At 38.8% G+C, this 21,341-nt stretch overlaps 1 pseudogene; it reads right to left on the reverse strand.

Annotated features, from left to right (window-relative positions):
- Positions 1-2,510: 2,510 nt before the first annotated feature.
- LOC128045183 (60S ribosomal protein L23-like) lies at positions 2,511-2,968 on the reverse strand (annotated as a pseudogene).
- Between the last annotated feature and the right edge of the window lie 18,373 nt (positions 2,969-21,341).

Here is a 21,341-nt window from a genome sequence, read left to right on the forward strand (position 1 = left end):
GAGACTAGAGTAGTCCAGAGTTGATCCTTTATTAATTAATGTCTTCTCATTTGAAATGAGGCTTATTCCAAATAATTTCTCTTATTTACTATCTTTGTTTACCTACTCCATCTTTTACTGAAAATTTTGGGACCATATCACATGGTGCTGTGCTATGCTAAGTCGCTTCAGTTGTGTGACCCCATGGACTGTAGCCCTCTAGGCTCCTCTGTCCATGGACTTCTCCAGGCAAGAATACTGGAATGGGTTGCCATGCCCTCCTCAGGGGAACTTCCTGACCTAGGAATTGAACCTGCATCTTTTATATCTCCTACGTTGGCAGGCAGATTATTTACCGTTAGCATATGGGAAGCTGCCATACCACGTGAGTCCTTCATTTTAACCTTAACATATGACTGTCCCAGTATGTCATTCAACTGTCCTTCTCTTGAACCCGAAAGGTGTCTTGTCCCTAAAACTTACCTATTTTATTGTATTTTGAACCCTGTATCTTGGCACCTACTCCCAATGTTGATCTCACAATTTTCGCTTTCCTTTGTGTCATCTTCAGTCTGTTCTTTCTCATGGATGTTTCCCTTAAGCCGTAAGACAAGAACTAACTAACAAGAACTGTCGTGTCTCCTGGCGTTTCTAGCTGCCAACCCATCATTCCTTTCTCTTTTATAGTCACCCTTCTCACATGTATGTGGTATAGTCACGACTACGTCCTGCTTGTTCTCCTTCCCGTCAATCTTGTAGCAATACGGCAGTGCTTGCCATGCTGCCTTATGTGTACTTGAATTGTAGGCCTCTTGAGAATTAGGAGTGGTTGACTTCTTTCTTTCGTTCATCACTGATTTCAAGTGCTGCGCTTTTTTAGTTATTTATTTTTAAACTTCTAATGCTTGCTCTCCTTTTTCCGTTCCCCTTCTTTTCTACTGCTTTCAGAACTGTTTGAGGACTGGTCTAGGTCTTTTTGGGCTTCCCAGGTGGCACAGTGGTAAAGAATCTGCCTGGCAGTGCAGGAGATGCCAGTTTGATCCCAGGGTTGGGAAAATCTCCTGGAGTAGAAATTGGCAACCTACTCCAGTATTTTTGCCCGGAAAATCCCATGGATACAGGAGCCTGGTGGCTCCATGGTGTCTGTTCTCCTGTACAGTCCATGGGGTTGCAAAAGTGTTGAGCACAATTTAGCAACTACACATCAATAATCCCTCCTTATCCTCAACTCACCCACACTGATGGATCTTCAAAAGTATAAGTGAGGAACTCCTTTCTTACTTCACCATCTAATCTTTTTTTTTTTTTTTTTTTTTTTTTTAGCCATCTAATCTTTATAATTCCATGGACAGAGGAACCTGGCAAGCCACAGTCCAGGGGGTTGCAAAGAGTCGGACACAACTGAGCACACACACACTAGGTCTTTTTATCTCCAGTGCTTAGCACATAATCTTGTGTGAACTGGACATCTAAAGAGTGTATGAGTGAATACCACCTGGCACCTGAATCATCTTTCATAACTTCACTTACAGATAACCACAATAAGTTTGTAGCTTATCTAGTCCCTCCCTCCTCTAATTCAAATGTGTTTCAAATGAATTCTCCTTAAAACACAGCTTTTATCATGGCATGCTGCTGCTGCTGCTAAGTCACTTCAGTCGTGTCCGACTCTGCGCGACCCCATAGACGGCCTCCTGCCAGGCTCCTCTGTCCCTGGGTTTCTCCAGGCAAGAACACTGGAGTGGGTTGCCATTTCCTTCTCCAATGCATGAAAATGAAAAGTGAAAGTGAAGTTGCTCAGTCGTATCTGACTCCTAGTGACCCCATGGACTGCAGCCTACCAGACTCCTCCGTCCATGGGATTTTCCAGGCAAGAGTAATGGAATGGGGTGCCATTGCCTTTTCCTTATCATGGCATACTTATGTTCAAAAATGTATACGTAGTGACTTCTCATGGGGTTAAATCCAAACCCCTGCTTGCATTTTAAAAGTCATCTATAATCTGGTCTTTCTCTTGTTGCTTATTCTTGAGCTTACATTTTGGACTAGTCAATCTGGTTTTTTCACTTAACTCCCACAATGCTCTGCTCATTTCCATCTCTATAACAGTTCTGTTGTTTTTGATATATGCTGCCTTTTCTCCTTTAAATCGTACCCTTTGGTTCAGAGTACTCCAAGCTGCTGTCCTGACATTTGGGATAACCATTTCCTTGCTTTTCTTTATTTTTACCCCCTACGAATACATCCATAGGAGAAGGCAATGGCATCCATAAGTAATTCTATTTAGAAAAATTTTTAATTCATTTAAATAGAATCATACTGTATGTTTGTACGCTGTTCTAATCTTCTTTTGCTCAAAATTGTATCTGTGAGATTCAGCCATGATGTTACAAGCAGTTGAAGTTCATTCATTTTCATTGCTTAATATTTTTCATTGTATAAACATAACCACAGTTTTCCATTCTACAGTAGATGGACATTTGGGTTGTTTCCTTTTTTTTTTTTTTAATTATTTAACAAATACACCAAAATCATGCAACGCTGCCAGCAGTGGATGCAATTCTGGGCCACAAGTCTGCACATTCGTTTGCAACTGGTCCTGTGATGGCAGAACCTTTCATCTCGCCTTTGTTGTTTACTGTGACCCCTGCATTATCTTCAGAATAAAGAAACACACTATATTTTATCTGGTATGAGTTTCCTTGTCGAATTACCACTGCTGGATGTTCCTTCTTTCTGAGCTCTGGTTTGCCTTTCTTTTTTTTTTTTTAAATTTATTTTTTTTTTTTTTTGGTTTGCCTTTCTTGACTGTGGCCATCACCGTGTCACCCGCACCAGCACCAGGAAGTCTATTCAATCGTCCCTTGATCCCCTTCACAGAGATGATAAACAGATTTTGGCTCCAGCACAGTTGATCATGGCTCCAACCGGGAGACCCAAGAGATCGGAATTTTGCACCAGAGGACCCACCACGTCCTCGCTTCAACATCCTGAGGCTGGAAAGGGACAAAAAGGACTGTTTCCAATTTTTGACTATTAGAAACAATGCTGCTATGAGCATTCCTACACATATATTCTGGTACATATGTTCCTGAGTTTTTCTAGGCTATACTCAGGTGTGGAGTTGCTGGGTCTTGGTTGCTTGTTGTAGCAATTTTATTTATCGTCAAATTTGTTAGGCAAAGCCAAACTTTTCTAAGATAGATGTACAAATTTACACTCCCACATGTTGCTTTACATAGTTACCATCACTTGGTTTTGCTAACTTTCTCATTTTTGCCAGTCTGATGGATGCGTGCTGCTATCTTATTGTAAAAGTTTTAACGCATATTTATTTGATTGCTAATAAGATTGAGCCCTGTTTTTGTATGTTTATTGACCATTTGCATTTACTCTTTTGTAAATTACCTAATTAAATAGTTTGCCATTTTCTTTCTTTGTTTCTTCCCTTTGGGTTCTTTTTCTTATTGATTTTTTTGAGTACCTTACATATATTCAGTAGATTAGTTATTTATTGATTTTACATTTTGCAAATATCTTCATACACTATGGTTTGTTTTTAATGCTTTTACTGGAACCTTTTGAAAACTAAGCTTTAATGCAGTATAACAGGGTTTTTTTTTAATGTATAGTACTTTTGGGGTCTTATTTAAGAAATATTTTATTACCCTGAGGTCATTCATATATCATATATTTATCATAAACTTTGTAATTACCTCCTTTGTATTTAGGTTTATATTCCACCTGGACTTGATATGTGTATGGAGTGAAATTTTATTTTTTTCAGAATGGATTCTCCTTTTGCTATTGATCTGTCCTGCTGTCTCTATAAATATGTGTGTGTCCTTATTTGTGGGTCTTTTTTATGGGCTCTATTTTGTTCCATTGATTTGGTTATACATCTTTTCATTAATTATAAACAGTTTTCATTATAATAAGCTTTGGAATTTGGTAGGATAACTCTTTCCACCTTAAAAAAAGTGTCCTAGCTGCTCTTCAGTTCAGTTCAGTTCAGTCGCTCAGTCGTGTCTGACTCTTTGCAACCCCATGAATCGCAGCATGTCAGGCCTCCCTGTCTATCACCAACTCCCAGAGTTCACTCAGACTCACGTCCATCGAGTCAGTGATGCCATCCAGCCATCTCATCCTCTGTCGTCCCCTTCTCCTCCTGCCCCCAATCCCTCCCAGCATCAGAGTCTTTTCCAATGAGTCAACTCTTTGCATGAGGTGGCCAAAGTACTGGAGTTATAGCTTTAGCATCAGTCCTTCCAAAGAAGAGCCAGGGCTGATCTCCTTCAGAGTGGACTGGTTGGATCTCCTTGCAGTCCAAGGAACTCTCAAGAGTCTTCTCCAACACCACAGTTCAAAAGCATCAATTCTTCGGCGCTCTGCCTTCTTCACAGTCCAACTCTCACATCCATACATGACCACTGGAAAAACCATAGCCTTGACTAGACGGACCTTTGTTGGCAAAGTAATGTCTCTGCTTTTCAATAGCTGCTCTTAGCTTTTTGAATTTCTGTGTATATTTTAGAATCTACCAAAAACAAACAAAACCTCCCAAATCTTTGGTTACCTAAATAGGAAGGAAATCCAAGGAAGAAGGGTTATATGTGTATGTGTGGCTGATTCACTTTGCTATACAACAGAAACTGAGATAAATTGTAAAGCAACTATACTTTATACCGTCTACAAAATGGCAACCCACTTTGTATTTTCTTTTTTTTTAAACAAATTTTTTTTTTTACCAATATTTAATAATGATCCTTGATTCTTTGAAATGGGCACAGGCTTTTCAACTCTGGATGGTCCTCAGGTCCTCCAAAAAACAAAACAACCCCCCCCCCCCCCCCCCCCCCCCGGCAAATGAAAAACTGCCAAGTCTTTTTAGAATTTGATTGGGATTGCTTTGAATCTATGTATCAGTTTGTGGAAGAAATGATATTTTTATGGTACTGACTTTCCAATTCATGATTATGGTGCAGTGTCTCCATTTATTTAGCTCTTTATATCACACAATGAGGGCTTCCCTAGTGACTCAGACAGTAAAGCATCTGTTTGCAGTGCAGGAGACCTGGGTTCTATCCCTGGGTTGGGAAGATCCCCTGGAGAAGGAAATGGCAGCCCCCTCCAGTATTCTTGCCTGGAAAATCCCATAGACCATGGAGCCTGGTAGGCTACTCTCCATGGGGTTGCAAACAGTCGGACTGAGCGACTTTCACTTTCACTTTTCATCACACAATGAAATTTTATAGTTCTCTCTGCAAGGCTTTGCAGATCTTTTGTTAGATTTATTTTTAGGTATGTATCAGTGATACACCTTGCTGGGCTTCCCAGGTGACTCAGTGGTAAAGAATCCGCCTACCAGTGCAGAAGACATGGGTTCAATCCCTGGGTTGAGAAGATACCCTGGAGAAAGAAATGGCAACCCACTCCGATATTCTTGCCTAGAAAATCCCATGGACAGAGGAGCTTAGGGGGCTATAGTCCATGCGGTCACAAAAGAGTCAGGCATGACTCAGTGACTAATAAATAATAATATATCTTGCTAAACTCTTGTTAAATCTAAAAATGTGTATTCCTTTGTATTTTCTTTTTCTTTTATGAGACAGGGTGCTCAGGGCTGGTGCACTGGGATGACCCTGAGGGATGGGATGGGGAGGGAGGTGGGAGGGAGGGATGGGGAACACATGTACACCCATTGCTGATTCATGTGAATGTATGGCAGAAACCACCACAATATTGAAAAGTAATTAGCCTCCAATTAAATTTAAAAAAAGAAAAAATATAGACCTAGGTACAGTGATGGGTAGCCTTGTCCTCCAGATTTGTTATATCAAATTAATTTTGCACAAAGGAATTGGTTTTAAGGGGCAGAATGTACTGACAATTTGTAGTTTTACTTAGTTATAGACATTGGTTGCTATTTTACACTGATAATGTCTGCTCCAGTTTTTTACTTTTAGTCTGTATCTTTTGTTTTGCTTCTTATTTATAATTTTTCTTTACAATTAAAAAATGAAAGCATACCTTGAAGAAAATAATAAAATAATAATGAAAATAATTATACTCTTTACTCAGGAAAAAAATTGTTTTAATTGAAATTTAATAATAATCCTTCATTCTTTAAAATGGGCACAGGCTCTTCAACTCTGGATCGTCCTCAAGCTGTTATACAACAGCATTGTGGGACTGATTCAACCAGAACTGTTATACTTTCTCAGGAAAACACAGGGTCAGTCTTTTTCAGGAGGCTTAATATTCCAACTTCGTACTTGGTAAACCTCTGTTACAGGACAGACTAAAGCTGAAGGGGAAGATTAGGCTGCAGTCAACCTACTTACTGCCCTGTGGCCTTGTTTATTCTGTGTACATAGCTGTATCATATGAAAATCAAGGATTTTGTTGTATCTTTTGAAACTTGTAGCTGGTTTATTTTTTTGTGTTGATCTGCATATTATTACCTTGTATTACTGTATAGATTTTTAATATCATTTCTATTCAACATTGTATTAATATTGAGTGTCTTTGCCGACAAACTTTGCCGACAAAGGTCCATATAGTCAAAGCTATGGTTTTTCCAGTTGTCATGTACAGATGTGAGAGTTGGACCATACAGAAAGCTGAGCACTGAAGAATTGATGCTTTTGAATTGTGGTGCTAGAGAAGACTCTTAAGAGTCCCCTGTACTTCAGGGAGATCAAACTAATCAATTGTAAAGGGAATCAGTCCTGAATATTCATTGGAAGGACTGATGGTGAAGCTGAAGCTCCAATACTTTGGCCACCTGATGTGAAGAGGTGACTCATTGGAAAAGACCCTGATGCTGAAGGCAAAAGGAAAAGGGGGCAGCAGAGGATAAGATGGTTAGATAGCATCACCAACTCAATGGAATGAATCTGAACAAACTGGAAGATGGTGAAAAACAGGGGAGCCTGGTATGTTGCAGTCTATGGGGTTGCAAAGAATTGGATACAGCTTAGCAACTGAACAACTACATCCTCAGTTTGTTTGCAATCTCAAAATGTTTTCACTTAGTATTAAGCTTTATGGTTATTGTAGGTTTTTGTAGATCTCTTTCGGTTTGGGTTCCCTAGAAAACAGATACTGAGACAAAGATAAAGAGTTGAGACTTTTTCTGGGAGGCATAATCCTAGAGCATTAGAAGAGAAAAGGGAAGTGAAGCAGAGAAAGATGGGAAACAATGTAAGGTAATATCTTATCTCGTTGGCCACTGCTTCACAAAGAGCTAGGAGGAGATTGTTTGGCACATGTGCTTGCTAGGCCATACAGGATATCACTGGACAGCAGAATAGTTCCTCAGATCTGCAGATGGGACTCTGAAAGAAGAGGAAATTCATCTGCCTGCTTTTCTCCTGAATCTTCCTAACTCAGAGTTAGTTCCCTTTCCTTTCTGGGTTGCATCTTTTGGACCCCTTTGTCAACCACTTGAGATGTCCCACTACTTTTTCAGTGGCCTTTTATAGAAGAGGCTTCTTGGTTTCAAGTGACAGAACCTCAAAGCAGATTAATTTGCACATACAAAAAGTTGCTGACTAGTGTAACCGAGTACATTCGGTCCAGTGATGTTCATATAGGCTTCTTATCTTCTTGTCTTGGCTAGATTTTCCCACAAAGTTGTGACAAAAGGGTTACAGTGGGAATTGACAGTCCCAGGCTCTAATCCTGCAAGTTCAGTTGTGGCAGAAAAGGTTTAGGAACTCAGTTATTGGTCTGGCTTGGACCACATTACTATAATCCTTCCTTGAACCAATTATTATATTTAGGGATGCAGGGGACTCTGACCAGTCCTGGGTAGTATGTCCTCTATGGCTTGGGGGAGAGATATGGTGGTGTCAGCAACACTCAACCTCAAAGAATGAGTTCCTTATCAAAAAGGAGTTTATAACCAAAAGAAGGAGGATCAGAGAGCTAGTCCCCAAAACAACTGATATTCTTTGAAATTAGTCATTTGAAGTTGTGTAGCATCACTATAATCATTTAAATATATAGCTGTATAGTCAGCTTGACTACCTGCTAAAATTTAAATGTAACTGGTGAAGTACAAAAACACAACCAGGGTAACCTGATGCCATCTGTGGATCCCATCTCTTAACTTTAAGTGTAGCTCTCACCTTAATGCCAGCTCTGGGCTTTCCTGGTGGCTCAGCTGGTAGAGAATCTTCCTGCAATGCTGAAGACCTGGGTTTGATCCCTGGGTTGGGAAGATCCTCTGGAGAAGGGAACAGCTACCCACTTCAGTATTCTGGCCTGGAGAATTCCATGGATTAGTCCATGGGGTCGCAAAGAGTCAGACACGACTGAATGACTTTCACTTGCCAGCTCAGCACCTCCCAAGGAGGTCTGCTTGGTTCTTGTTTTCTGGCTTTCCCATGCTTCTTTCTGCACCTGCGCTCCTGCATCATCCTTAGGTGCTCCGTGTTTGTCCTGTGACACCAGAAAACTGAACTCCTCTGCGCGTGTCAGCCTATTATTGATTTTCAGAAACTTTGCTGAAGATACAGGGATGGTGGTAAGGGGCCTCAGGGTCCAAAGCTTTCTTAGTGACTTCACCCCAACTCTTCTCTTTTTCCCATCATCAACATTCTTTTTCTCACTGTAAGCAGTTTCTTCCTCTTATCTACACAGAGTAGTTCCAATCATATCTGAACTCTTAAAAAAACCTGTTTTTACATTTATTTTAATTTTTATAGTTATTATTCTTATATTTTATTTGTTTGTTTTTGGCTGCACTGGGTCTTCATTGCTGCACATGGGCTTTCCCTAGTGGCAGAGAGTGGGGTCCACTCTGTAGTTGTGGTTCACGGGCTTCTCACTGCGGTAGCTCCTCTTGTGGTGGCACACAGATTCTGGAGTGCAGGCACAGCAGCTGTGGCGCACAGGCTTAGCTGTCCCATGGTGTGTGGGATCCTCCTGGATCAAATCTGTGTCCCCTGCATTGGTAGGCAGACTCTTAACCACTGAACCACCAGGGAAGTCCTCTTTTTAAATTTTCTTTAAACAAAACAGGACAGCTTTATTGAGCTATGCTTTACATACCATATACTTAATTCATTTTAAGTGTATCATTCAGTGATTTTTAGTAAATTTACAAAGTTGTGAAACCATCACTCAGAATCCTGTTTTAGACCTTTTTCATTCCCACCTAGGATCACTTCTGCCAGTTTATAATCACTCCCTAGTCCCACCCCGAGCTGCGGCAACCCCTAATATACTTTTAAGTCTGTCACTTTCTCTCTAAATTTGCCTTTTCTTCAAGTATCATATAAGTGGAATCATATAATACATGGCCTTTTGTGTCTGGCTTCTTTCACTTAATATAACTTTGCAAAGCTTGTCATGTATTGGTACTAACATTGTGGTTTTGATTTGCATTTCCTTAATGTTTAGTGATATTTTTCCTGTGCTTATGAACCATTTACATATCTTATTGGTGAAATATCTATTAAAATCTTTTGCTCATTTTTGAATTGGATTATGTATCTAGTTTTTGAGTTGCAAGAGTTCTTTATACATTTGAGATACAGGTCCTTTATTAGATATATGATTTGCAAATATTTTCTCCTGTCTGGTTTGTGTTTTCATTTTCTTACTGGTGAATTTTGAAGCACAAAAATTTTAAATTTTGATGAAGTCTAATTCAGTAATTTTCTTTTTGTGGATTATGATTTTGATGGTGTTATCTAAGACTGCATAATTCATGCTTAGGGTTTCCTTCTCTGTTTTCTTCTAGAAGTTTTAGCTTTTACTTTTGGTTTATGATCCATTTTGCATTAATTTTTGTGCATGGTGTGAGATGAGGGTCTAAATTCATCTTTTGCATGTGAATGTTCAGTTGTTGCAGTAGTCTTTGTTGGAAAGACCATCTTCTCATTGAATTGCCTTCATACCTTGTCAGAAATCATGGATCTTTATATCTGTCCTTGAAATATCAAACTGTTCTGATTACTGTTACTTTACAGTAAAATTTGATAGCCGGAAGTGTCTTTCAGCTTTTTTTTTCTTTTTTAAAATTGTTTTTTACATTTCTGTAAGCATTTTAGGATCAGTATCAACATGAATTTTGCCAATTCTGATAAGGATTTTAGGATTCTGATAAGGATTACATTGAATCAGAAAACTAAGATCATGGCATCTGGTCCTATCACTTCATGGGAAATAGATGGGGAAACAGTGGAAACAGTGTCAGACTTTATTTTTTTGGGCTAAAAATCACTGCAGATGGTGATTGCAGCCATGAAATTAAAAGATGCTCACTCCTTGAAAGGAAAGTTACGACCAACCTAGACAGCATACTCAAAAGCAGAGACATTACTATGCCAACAAAGGTCTGTCTAGTCAAGGCTATGGTTTTTTCTGTGGTCATGTATGGATGTGAGAGTTGGACTGTGAAGAAAGCTGAGTGCCGAAGAATTGATGCTTTTGAAGTGTGGTGTTGGAGATGACTCTTGAGAGTCCCTTGGACTGCAAGGAGATCTAACCAGTCCGTTCTGAAGGAGATCAGCCCTGGGTGTTCTTAGGAAGGAATGATGCTAAAGCTGAAACTCCAGTACTTTGGCCACCTCATGCAAAGAGTTGACTCATTGGAAAAGACTCTGATGCTGGGAGGGATTGGGGGCAGTAGGAGAAGGGGACGACAGAGGATGAGATGGCTGGATGGTATCACTGACTCGATGGACGTGAGTCTGAGTGAACTCTGGGAGTTGGTGATGGACAGGGAGGCCTGGCGTGCTGTGATTCACGGGGTCGCAAAGAGTCGGACACGACTGAGCAACTAGACAGACTGACTGACATTGAATCTGCAGATTAGCTTGGAGAGAGTTGCTGTCAGCAATATTAAGTCTTTAGATCCATGAAAACAGGCTGTGTTTTCATTTATTTAGAGCTTTATTGATTTCTCTTACTAATATTTTAAAGTTTTCAGTGTGTAAGTCTTATACTTTTGTTAAATCTATTTTAAGTATTTTATTGTTTTTGATGTTATCTTGAATGGAATTAAAGAATTATTTTTGGTGAGTTTGTTGCTAGTATATAGAAATGCTATTAAATTTTGAATGTTAAATTTGTATCTTCTGACCTTGCTGAACTCATTTATTAATTCTAGAAATATTTGGTGGATTCCTTAAACTTTTTTGCTTATAGGATGTATTGTCTGTGAGTGAAGAGTTTATTTCTTCCTTTCCAATCTTAATGCCTTTAATTTCTTTCCTTTCCTTCCCTCTTTCTCTCTCTCCCTCTTTCCCTTTCCTCCTTCTTTCCTTCATTTCTCCTTTTCTCCTTTCCCGAATTCCACTGCCTGGATCCTTCGGTATAGTGTTGAATAGAAATGGTGAGAATGCACATCCTTGCTTTCATTCCAGTCTTAGGAGGAAAGCATTTCACTATTAAGTTTAACTATTTTAGTTAACTATAAAAGTTTAAGTTAAACATTTAACTATTACCTGCCTACAGATAATGTTATGTAACAGATAATGTTACAGATAATCTTCATGACTCAGATAACCATGATGGTGTGATCACTCACCTAGAGCCAGACATCCTGGAGTGTGAAGTCAAGTGGGCTTTAGGAAGCATCACTACAAACAAAGCTAGTAGAGGTGATGGAATTCCGGTTGAGCTATTTCAAATCCTAAAAGATAATGCTGTGAAAGTGCTGCACTCAATATGCCAGCAAATTTGGAAAACTCAGCAGTGGCCACAGGGCAGGAAAAGGTCAGTTTTCATTCCAATCCCAAGGAAAGGCAATGCCAAAGAATGTTTAAACTACTGCACAATTGCACTCATCCCACATGCTAGCAAAGTAATGCTCAAAATTCTCCAAGCCAGGCTTCAACAGTGTGTGAACCATGAACTTCCAGATGTTCAAGCTTGATTTAGAAAAGGCAGAGGAACCAGAGATCAAATTGCCAGCATCTATTGGATCATCGAAAAAACAATAGAGTTCTAGAAAAATATCTACTTTTGCTTTATTGACTCCGGCAAAGCCTTTGACTGTGTGGATCACAACAAACTGTGGAAAATTCTTCAAGAGATGGGAATACCAGACCACCTGACCTGCATCCTGAGAAATCTGTATGCAGGTCAGGAAGCAACAGTTAGACTGGACATGGAACAACAGACTGGTTCCAAATAGGGAAAGGAGTATGTCAAGGCTGTATATTGTCACCCTGCTTATTTAACTTATATGTAGAGTACATCATGTGAAATGCCATGCTGGATGAAGCACAAGCTGGAATCAAGATTCCTGGGAGAAAGATCAATAACTTCAGATATGCAGATGAACACTACCCTTATGGCAGAAAGGGAAGAACTAGAGCCTTTTGATGAAAGTGAAAGGGGAGAGTGAAAAAGTTGGCTTAAAACTCAACATTCAGAAAGCTAAGATCATGGTATCCGGTCCCATCACTGCATGGCAAATAGATGGAGAAACAATGAAAACAGTGAGAGCCTTTATTTTCTTGGTTTCTAAAGTCACTGCGCATGGTGACTGCCGCCATGAAATTAAAAGACGCTTGCTCCTTGGAAGAAAAGCCAGGACCAATCTAGCCAGTATATTAAAAAGCAGATACATTACTTTGACAACAAATGTCCATCTAGTGAAAGCTGTGGTTTTTCCAGTATTCATGTATGGATGTGAGATTTGAACTATTGAACAAAAGCACCAAAGAATTGATGCTTTTGAACTGTGGTATTGGAGAAAAGTTTTGAGAGTCCCTTGGACTGTAGGGAGATCCAACCAGTCCATCCTAAAGGAGATCAGTCCTGAATATTCATTGGAAGGACTTATGCTGAAGCTGAAACTCCAGTACTTTGGTCACTTGATGAGAAGAACTGACTAATTATAAAAGAGCCTGATGCTGGGAAAGATTTGAAGGCAGGAGAAGGAGGGGACGACAGAGAATGAGATGGTTGGATGGCAACACCAACTCTATGGACATGAGCTTGAGTAAGCTCCAGGAGTTGGTAATGGACAGGGAGACCTGGCGTGCTGCATTCCATTCGGTTACAAAGAGTTGGACATGACTAAGCAACTGAACTGAACTGAGGCAGGTAGTGTAGGAAGGGGAAGCAGGGGACAAAGATCTGAGAAGTCTGTAAGATGAACAGAGTTGGGCAACTAATTATATACAGTTTATACCAGAATATAATTTCTGTGTTTTCTTATCTTGGTATAAATTATATACAGTGTTACAGTTTATGGGTAAGGAGATTCTGGCTTTGTTTTCCTGAGTAGAATTAAGGTATATTTATCTCCTTTTGGGAGGATTGACTTTTTACAGTACACATTTTCCCCCTTCAGTTTTCTTTTTAGCTGCCGATTTAAGGTCAGTGATAATTTTTACAAATACTAAGATTTAAAATTTTTTTTCTGTAGTTTATTTAATATGTTCCATGAAGTAGGGAGCATTGTTACCACCATGTTTTAGGTGAGGAAATTGAGATAATAGTGAAATGCTGTAGATCAGAATGATGGAGACCTCCAAGTCTTTTTAATACAGTGCTTTCTGAACCTTTAACTTAAATATTATCCCCAGATAGTGTCAGATGGGATACATGAGTCATATGACATCCTTTTTTTTTTAAATTTCATTCTGTCCCCAAAGGAAGTGAAGTGAAGTCGCTCAGTCATGCCCGACTCTTTGCGATCCCATGGACAGTAGCCTGCACCAAGCTCCTCCGTCCATGGGGTTTTCAGGGCAAGAGGACTGGAGTGGGTTGCCATTTCCTTCTCCAGGGAGTCTTCCCAACCTAGGGATCGAACCCAGGTCTCTCACATTGTAGACAGACACTTTATCGTCTGAGCCACCAGGGAAGAGTCAAACTCTGTCTTAAATGTGAAGAAGAGAAGAATTATAGAGAAGAATTATTTCTGTTCTTTGGTTTCACAAATCAACCTGTATGTGTTTTTGTTTTCTTGGACTTTTAGTCATTACTGGTCCACTCTGGACCTAGATTCTTAAAGAATTTAATGCAGGATAACTTACAAATGACAGCGCCTCAGGTGGGAGTTTTATTTAACCATTCATGAAAGATAGGAAACAGATCATACCAGTGGTAGTAATTATTACAGTGTTCCTATTAATATGTTAATATGTATCAGACATTGTCGCTGGGTATCTCTAACTGACCTCATAGGCTAGATTTTGGAGAATAGAGAAATCATTAATATGAAATATTTGTTGTTGTTCAGTCTCTAAGTTGTGTACAACTCTTGTGACCCCAAGGATTGTAGCCAGCCAGGCTCCTCTGTCCATGGGACTGTCCTAGGCAAGAACACTGGCGTGGGCTGCCATTTTTTTTCCAGGGGATCTTCTTGACCCAGGCATCGAACTTAGGTCTCCTGCATTGGCAGGTGGATTCTTTACCACTGAGCCACCAGAGAAGCCCAGTATGAACTATAATTAGAATTATTTACCTTTGGAAACTTTCTTCCATGGAAAGAGGCCTTCAGAGTTTTATGGATCTGAATTAGAACCCAGCATCTACCTTTCATAAGCTTGGGAAAGTTGCTCTATTTTTGAAATTTATCTAAAAATGTCTATTTTTTCTTGCTGTAGATTAGTATATAGTACCGCAGGAAATTTGGAAATACAAAAGGCCCAAAAGAGAAAGTAAAAATCACTGTAATTCTTGATTTAGACAAAAATCTCTCAATGAAGCTTACATTCTAGTGATGATCTTTGCAGACCAGAAATTGCTTAAATGTCTACCAGTAGAGAGTGGTTAAATATGTTGCAGCGTATGCATTTCATGGACTCAATGTTAGGTAAGAGGAGAACAGTGGTTAAGAGTAAGTGCTCTAAGTTCAGATCTTAGGGCTATTCCTTATTGGTTAATATGACCTGAACTTCTTGAAATTTCAGTATCCTCTTATAGTGCCCACTTCATAGAGTTTTTCTGAAGATTAAATGAGGTATAAGAAATTTAACACTGTAAACAATATCTGGCACATTGTAAGTACTTGGTAAACATTGATAGAATATTATCATTAATTTTATGTGCTGATACAGAAAGATTCTCAAGATATATTAAGTGTATACCAAGAAAAGGTTATGTAAGATGTTATATGTGAGTATTAAAAAGCAAGAATTTCTCATATACACACATCTTTTTCTTGAAGGATCTCTAATAAAACATTAAGTGGTCACATGTGGGGAATGGGATTGGGGATTGGAAAGGGTAGAGAAATAGACCTTTTGTTTTTACTTCTTTGTGAAGTTTGAGTTTTATTTAATTAATTTATTTAGTTTTGGCTGCACCACATGGCATGTGGGATCTTCCCGGACCAGGGGAAATCAAACCCATGCTCCTTGCGTTGGGAGCACGAAGTCTTAACCACCAGACCACCAGGGGAAGTGCAAGTCTGAGTTTTTAATACCATGTATGTGTGTGCATGCTAAGTCACTCCAGTTGTGTGCAGACTCTCCAGCCCCCATGCACTGCCAGGCTTCTCCTCCAGGGGACCTTCCCCAGTCAGGGATCCAACCTGCATGTCTTACATCTCATCTCTTAAGTCTCTTGCAGTGGCGGGTGGGTTCTTTACCACTACAGCCACCTGGGATGCCCCAATACCATGTACATTTTCCTTTTTTTTTTTTTTTTTTAAAGATGTCGTCTTCTTTTATCAGGTTGTTTTGTCTTTTCTTCATAGTGGGAAATCTTATTTTCTCTACTTCTCATAGTAACTGTATTTATGTAATGGTAAAGTGTAGTTCTGGAACCAGCCCTTTGCAGATTTGCTAAAGACCTATTAGAGACTACTTTGAGATAAGTAAACATGTTGTCTTATTAAAAAATTGTTAAAAAGAAGAGTTTCACATAGAATAGGAGAGCATTAGGATTCAGTAGTAGTTTTTAAACTTACCACTTAACAAATGGGATAGTAATGATGTTACTAGGCTCTTAAAGAAAAAGTTAGATACATTTAGAACTCTTCTGTTGATTCAGACTTTTTTCCTCCCCAGCAAGTGCTTACCTGATTATTTGACAGTAATAGATAAAAAGGTATACTTCTTGTCTCCTTTCAGTCAGTTAGAAACCAACAGTCCTTACAGGTTAATTTACTCTGATAAGCATTTGGAAAGTTCATGTACTGGGTAGTCTCTAAGTTCATCCTATTTTCTTACCTCCATTTCTTTCTCTCCACTCTTACACTTTTCTCTCCATTCTACTTTCTCCGGTTGCCATTGTCTCATTATCTTAGACATTGAAGATGTAAAGGTTAATAAGATCTAATTCCTGCTGTCAAGAAGTTCATATCAGTTGTTCCATTCTAGCATTCTTATTGAACTACTTTTTTGGGAGGAGGAATTATGAATTTTTCTCTCAGTTCAGTCACTCAGTCATGTCTGTCTCTTTGTGACCCTGTGGACTGCAGCACACCAGACTTCCCTGTCCATCACCAACTCCCAGAGCTTGCTCAAACTCATGTCCATCAAGCCGGTGATGCCATCCAGCCATTTCATCCTCTGTTGTCCCCTTCTCCTCCTGTCTTCAATCTTTCCCAGCATCAGGGTCTTTTCAGATGAGTCAGTTCTTCACATCAAGTGGCCAAAGTGTTGGAGCTTCAGCTTCAGCATCAGTCCTTCCAATGAAATATTCAGGACTGATTTCCTTTAGGATGGACTGGTTTGATTTTCTTGCTGTCCAAGGGACTCTCAAAAGTCTTCTCCAACACCACAGTTCAAAAGCTTCAGTGTTTAGCTTTCTTTATGTTTCAACTCTCATATTCATACATGACTACTGGAAAAACCATAGCCTTGACTACATGGATATTTGTTGGCAAAGTGATGTCTCTGCTTTTTAACATGCTGTCTAGGTTGGTCATAGCTATTCTTCCAAGGAGCAAGTGTCTTTTAATTTCATGACTGCAGTCACCATCTGCAGTGATTTTGGAGACCAAGAAAATAAAGTCTGACACTGTTTCCACTCTTTCCCCATCTATTTGCCATGAAGTGATGGGACCAGATGCCATGATCTTCGTTTTCTGAATGTTGAGCTTTACACCAGCTTTTTCACCCTCCTTTTTCACTTTCTTTAGTTCCTCTTCACTTTCTGCCATAGGGGTGGTGTCATCTGCATATCTGAGGTTATTGATATTTCTCCTGGCAGTTTTAATTTCTTCTTGTGCTCATCCAGCCCCGGGATTTTGCATCATGTATTCTGCATATAAGTTAAATAAGTAGGATAACAAAATACAGCCTTGACATAATCCTTTCCCAATTTGGAACTAGTGCATTGTTCCATGTCCAGTTCTAACTGTTGCTTCTTGACCTGCGTATAGACTTCTCAGGAGGCAGGTAAGGTGGTCTGGTATTCCCATCTCTTGAAGAATTTTTCAGTTTGTTGTGATCTACACAGTAAAAGTCTTTGGTGTAGTTAATAAAGCAGAAGTAGGTTTTTTTTTTTTTGAACTCTCTTGCGTTCGATGATCCAGCGGATGTTGGCAATTTGATCTCTGGTTCCTCTGCTTTTCTAAATCCAGCTTGGACATCTGAAAGTTCACAGTTCACGTATTGCTGAAGCCTGGCTTGGACAATTTTGAGCATTACTTTGTTCGCGTGTGAGATAAGTGCAGTTATGCAGTAGTTTGAACATTCTTTGTCATTGCCTTTCTTTGGGATTGGAATGAAAAGTGACGTTTTCCACTTACGTGGCCACTGTTGAATTTTCCGAATTTCTCTATTTAGTCTCATATTTTTCACTTCAGCTTTTTAAACCTTATTAAGCACCCAGAGTGTTCTAGGCACTCTCCTAGAGGGTGCTAAGCTAGGTAAAACTAATTGCTTCGTTCCTTGTAGGGAGACAGGTAAATAGATTTCAGAACAGTTTGATACATGCTATTCATCTGCTCAGTTATCACAATGAGGTAGTTTTTGATAGGAAAGTGCCGCCAGACAGTTAAAAACAATACACATTTTCTTTAATGGCAGAAATTAACCTCTTTTGAGACATTTATACAAAAAAAGAGACATACCCCTGTCAGAATTAAAGGTTCTTTGGCCTCAGTCATTCCTCAAGGAGGTTGCAGAGGTACCTCTGAAAAGTGAGTGTGCCAGGTCTGAGTAGCCAAATCTTTCATATTTCACCAGACTCTTTTTTCCCCCACCATACTTGTACGTTTGTGGGTTGCATTACTACCATTCTAGAAAAACCTACATTGCAATTTATGTGCTTCTTTCAAAGAGAATGTTTACAAACATTGGGTTTTCCCATTGCTGAAATCAAACTCTGTCTGCAAGGCCAGGTTCTCATTCCAACCAGGGAAAACAGTCTGACTAGTCCTCCGCCTATCTGAACGAGCCTCCTGGAAATGCCATTACTTTGAATGAATGAAGATAAACACAATGCTTTGAAAGCACAGAGGATGAGTGTCTAACCTGAGTAAAAGAGGCAGAATTAATCAGGAATGTACGGAGGATATGATACATTTCTTGAAGAGTATTTGCCATACCTGTATTCCATATTTGGTTTTCTAGTCTTCTTGTTAAGGCAGAGTAGTAATAACTGGAGAGTTTTAAGCCCTTAAGGTAAATTATAGACCTCATTTGCCTTTCTAGATTATAAGGACGTTTTCCTACATTATTATAGTACTGTTTCCCATATTAAAAAAACACTAATTCTTAATTATGTAATACCTTGTCCATGTTCTCATTATCCTTAGAAATATCTTGTTCAAACCAGGATCCAATTAAGAACTATTCATTGTATTTGGTTATATTTAAGTCTTTCTTTCTCTTTTTGAATAGACTTTAATTTTAGCCTTATGTCTTTTTGGTGCTAAAGCTTAGCCCACTGCGATTATTTATTCATCACATTGACTTGTTAAAGAGACATGACTTTTCTTTTGGTTTTTGTCTGATTGCCTTTTTTAGTGTTGTTAATACTGTTCTCTGTATTTTTTGTGATCTAGATATTAGATATACTGGTTTGTTTTTGCTTGTTTTTAAACTTTTTATTTTATATTGGTGTATAGTTGACTAACAGTGTTATGTTAGTCATTTTAAATATAGCAGTGTAAATGTCAGTTCCAAACTCCCTAACTATCCCTCTCCACCCCATCCTGCCCTGATAACCACACACACACACACACACACACACACACACACACACACACACATACACACACAAATGAACTTATTACAAAGCAGAAATAGACTCACAGATTTAAAAAGCAAACTAATGGTTATATAGGTCTGATTCAGTTCAGGTTAGATGAATTTGGCACAAATACTTGGAAGGTGATACGTGTTGCATTTGTTTATTTATTTTTGCCTCTTTTTGTCTTTAATACCAACCATACACAATGGTCCAACTATGATTCAGCCTGTTGGTCATCAGTCTTGGACTTGAATAGTCACAGCATTGGAGCATCATCTGTTCTTAACCTTTTTTCTTTTGCGGCTTTTTAGCTATCCCTTTTTGCCTTGTCTTTGATATGTTCCCTTACCTGGTATATTCCATGGTATATTCCCTTACACTTCTTCCCTGAGTTCTGTCTTCAATATATAAAACACAACCAGTTCCAAGAGATGTTATTCTTATTTGACATATTACATTGTGGACTTTTTTTTGGTAAACTTTATAGGAGTAGCTCAACTAACTTCTTTTATTTTAGTCTAAACTCTCCTGGGTTTCCCAGGTGGCTCAGTGGTAAAGAATCCACTTGCCGTCTTCACTTGGGCGTTTCCTTTGGTCCCATGAAGAATAAGTAGAGATGAGAGAGGCCCAGATTAGGCTTGGGACATTTGGAAATCATGGTTGATGGGGCATCTGAAAGTGGGATGAGGTTAGATGAAAGGTTACATGCAACATAATTTTCCCTCAGAATGTGAACCCTTTGTTATTTCTAATGTCTCATGATGAATGGTCTTAGTGAGTGCATTTTTTTTTTTGTAAAAACTGTAATGCATGTTGACATAGTGAGGGAGTTTGTGGAACTGGTGAGAGTTGGTAAGGAGATAAATAGGTCAAATATTGGATCATGTTCTTCAGGGAGGGGAAGAAGATACTCTGCTATTATAATTTAAGAGCATAAGTAACTGTGGGATTTTTGACCTCTTTCCACTTTGCTGTTGATGTTAATAGCTTATTAGAAGTAAAAAGATTTCCTTGTATTGCTTTACTATATGAGCTACATTAGGAATAGGAAAAATTATCAAAAAGCTAATCTATGATAAAGGCTTTTAACTGATATCAGGAACTATATTTATTATATTACTTGCCATGCATACTTTGGACCATGGTATAGTTAAGAGAGACTTTTCTGTTTGGGAAACTTTCCTCAGTTACCATTGAGGAAATCTTTTCATGTAGAGAGTCTTAATAGAAATACATCCTTTGCTGGGTTGCAGATATTTTTATTACCATTATAGCTCAGTTTGGAAGTGGTTATTACAGATTTTTGCTGATTTTCTCTTGTGGAGATTAATGGCTCTGTGGAGATTGCATGTCTCTGTTATTAAGCAAAAGATTGTCTCTTTTGGAAGTAATATTTTAAGTTTTGTTTCATTTTTTACCATTTTGTGAAATCATAGTATGTCTTTCAATTAATTGATGGAGTAATGGTTAATTAGCAAGGCTTTTCTTTCTTAGCTGTACCTGAAGTAACAGCAAGCCTTAACAATTAGTGAGATTTTGACCTTGATGAAATATAGCAGTTTACAATTCAGATTACTCATGGTTTAGCCACAGAAACACTGAAAAACAGAAACACTGAGATAGTGTTGCGGTTGGCAGACTTGAGTAAAGTAGCACTGAGGAAGGCAGAGATATAATGTTTGTTCTCTGCCTCTCTCTCCCTCTTGAAAGGCGTTTTCATATTTTTGTCTCAGTCTTGACAACCCATGAGGAGATTGTAAGGCCTTTAAACCAAACCTAATGAACATTCACAGTGGATAGGTGTCATTAAAAGACCTGAGGGGAGCCATAAACTGAAGTAAATGTTCCTGTCCTCTCACATCCAGGTGCTTTCCAGACTTTGCCCTTTGCCCTCTCCTCAATCTGTATTCTCCTTCAAAGGTTACCTTTTCTCTTTAGCTGTCACCTCTAACCTCTAATGGTTTCTTCATGCTCTTCTCTTCCTCCCTTGTCTGTTGTCAGTCTTTTTTATTCATTTGCTTTAAAAAAAAAAAAAAACTAAGACTTTTTGGGGAGAAGTTTTAGATTTAAAGAAGAGTGGAAAGTAAAGAGATCACCCATGTTTATACCCCAATCAAGCATCCCCTATTATTAACATCTTGGGTTAATGTGAAACCTTTGTTATAATAGATAAGCCAATATTAATACATTATTATTAGTTAAAGTCCAAAGATTACATTCGGTTTACTCTTTGTGTTGTG

The sequence above is a fragment of the Budorcas taxicolor genome, chromosome 3 (genome assembly GCF_023091745.1).
Source record: "Budorcas taxicolor isolate Tak-1 chromosome 3, Takin1.1, whole genome shotgun sequence".
Lineage (NCBI taxonomy): Eukaryota > Metazoa > Chordata > Mammalia > Artiodactyla > Bovidae > Budorcas > Budorcas taxicolor.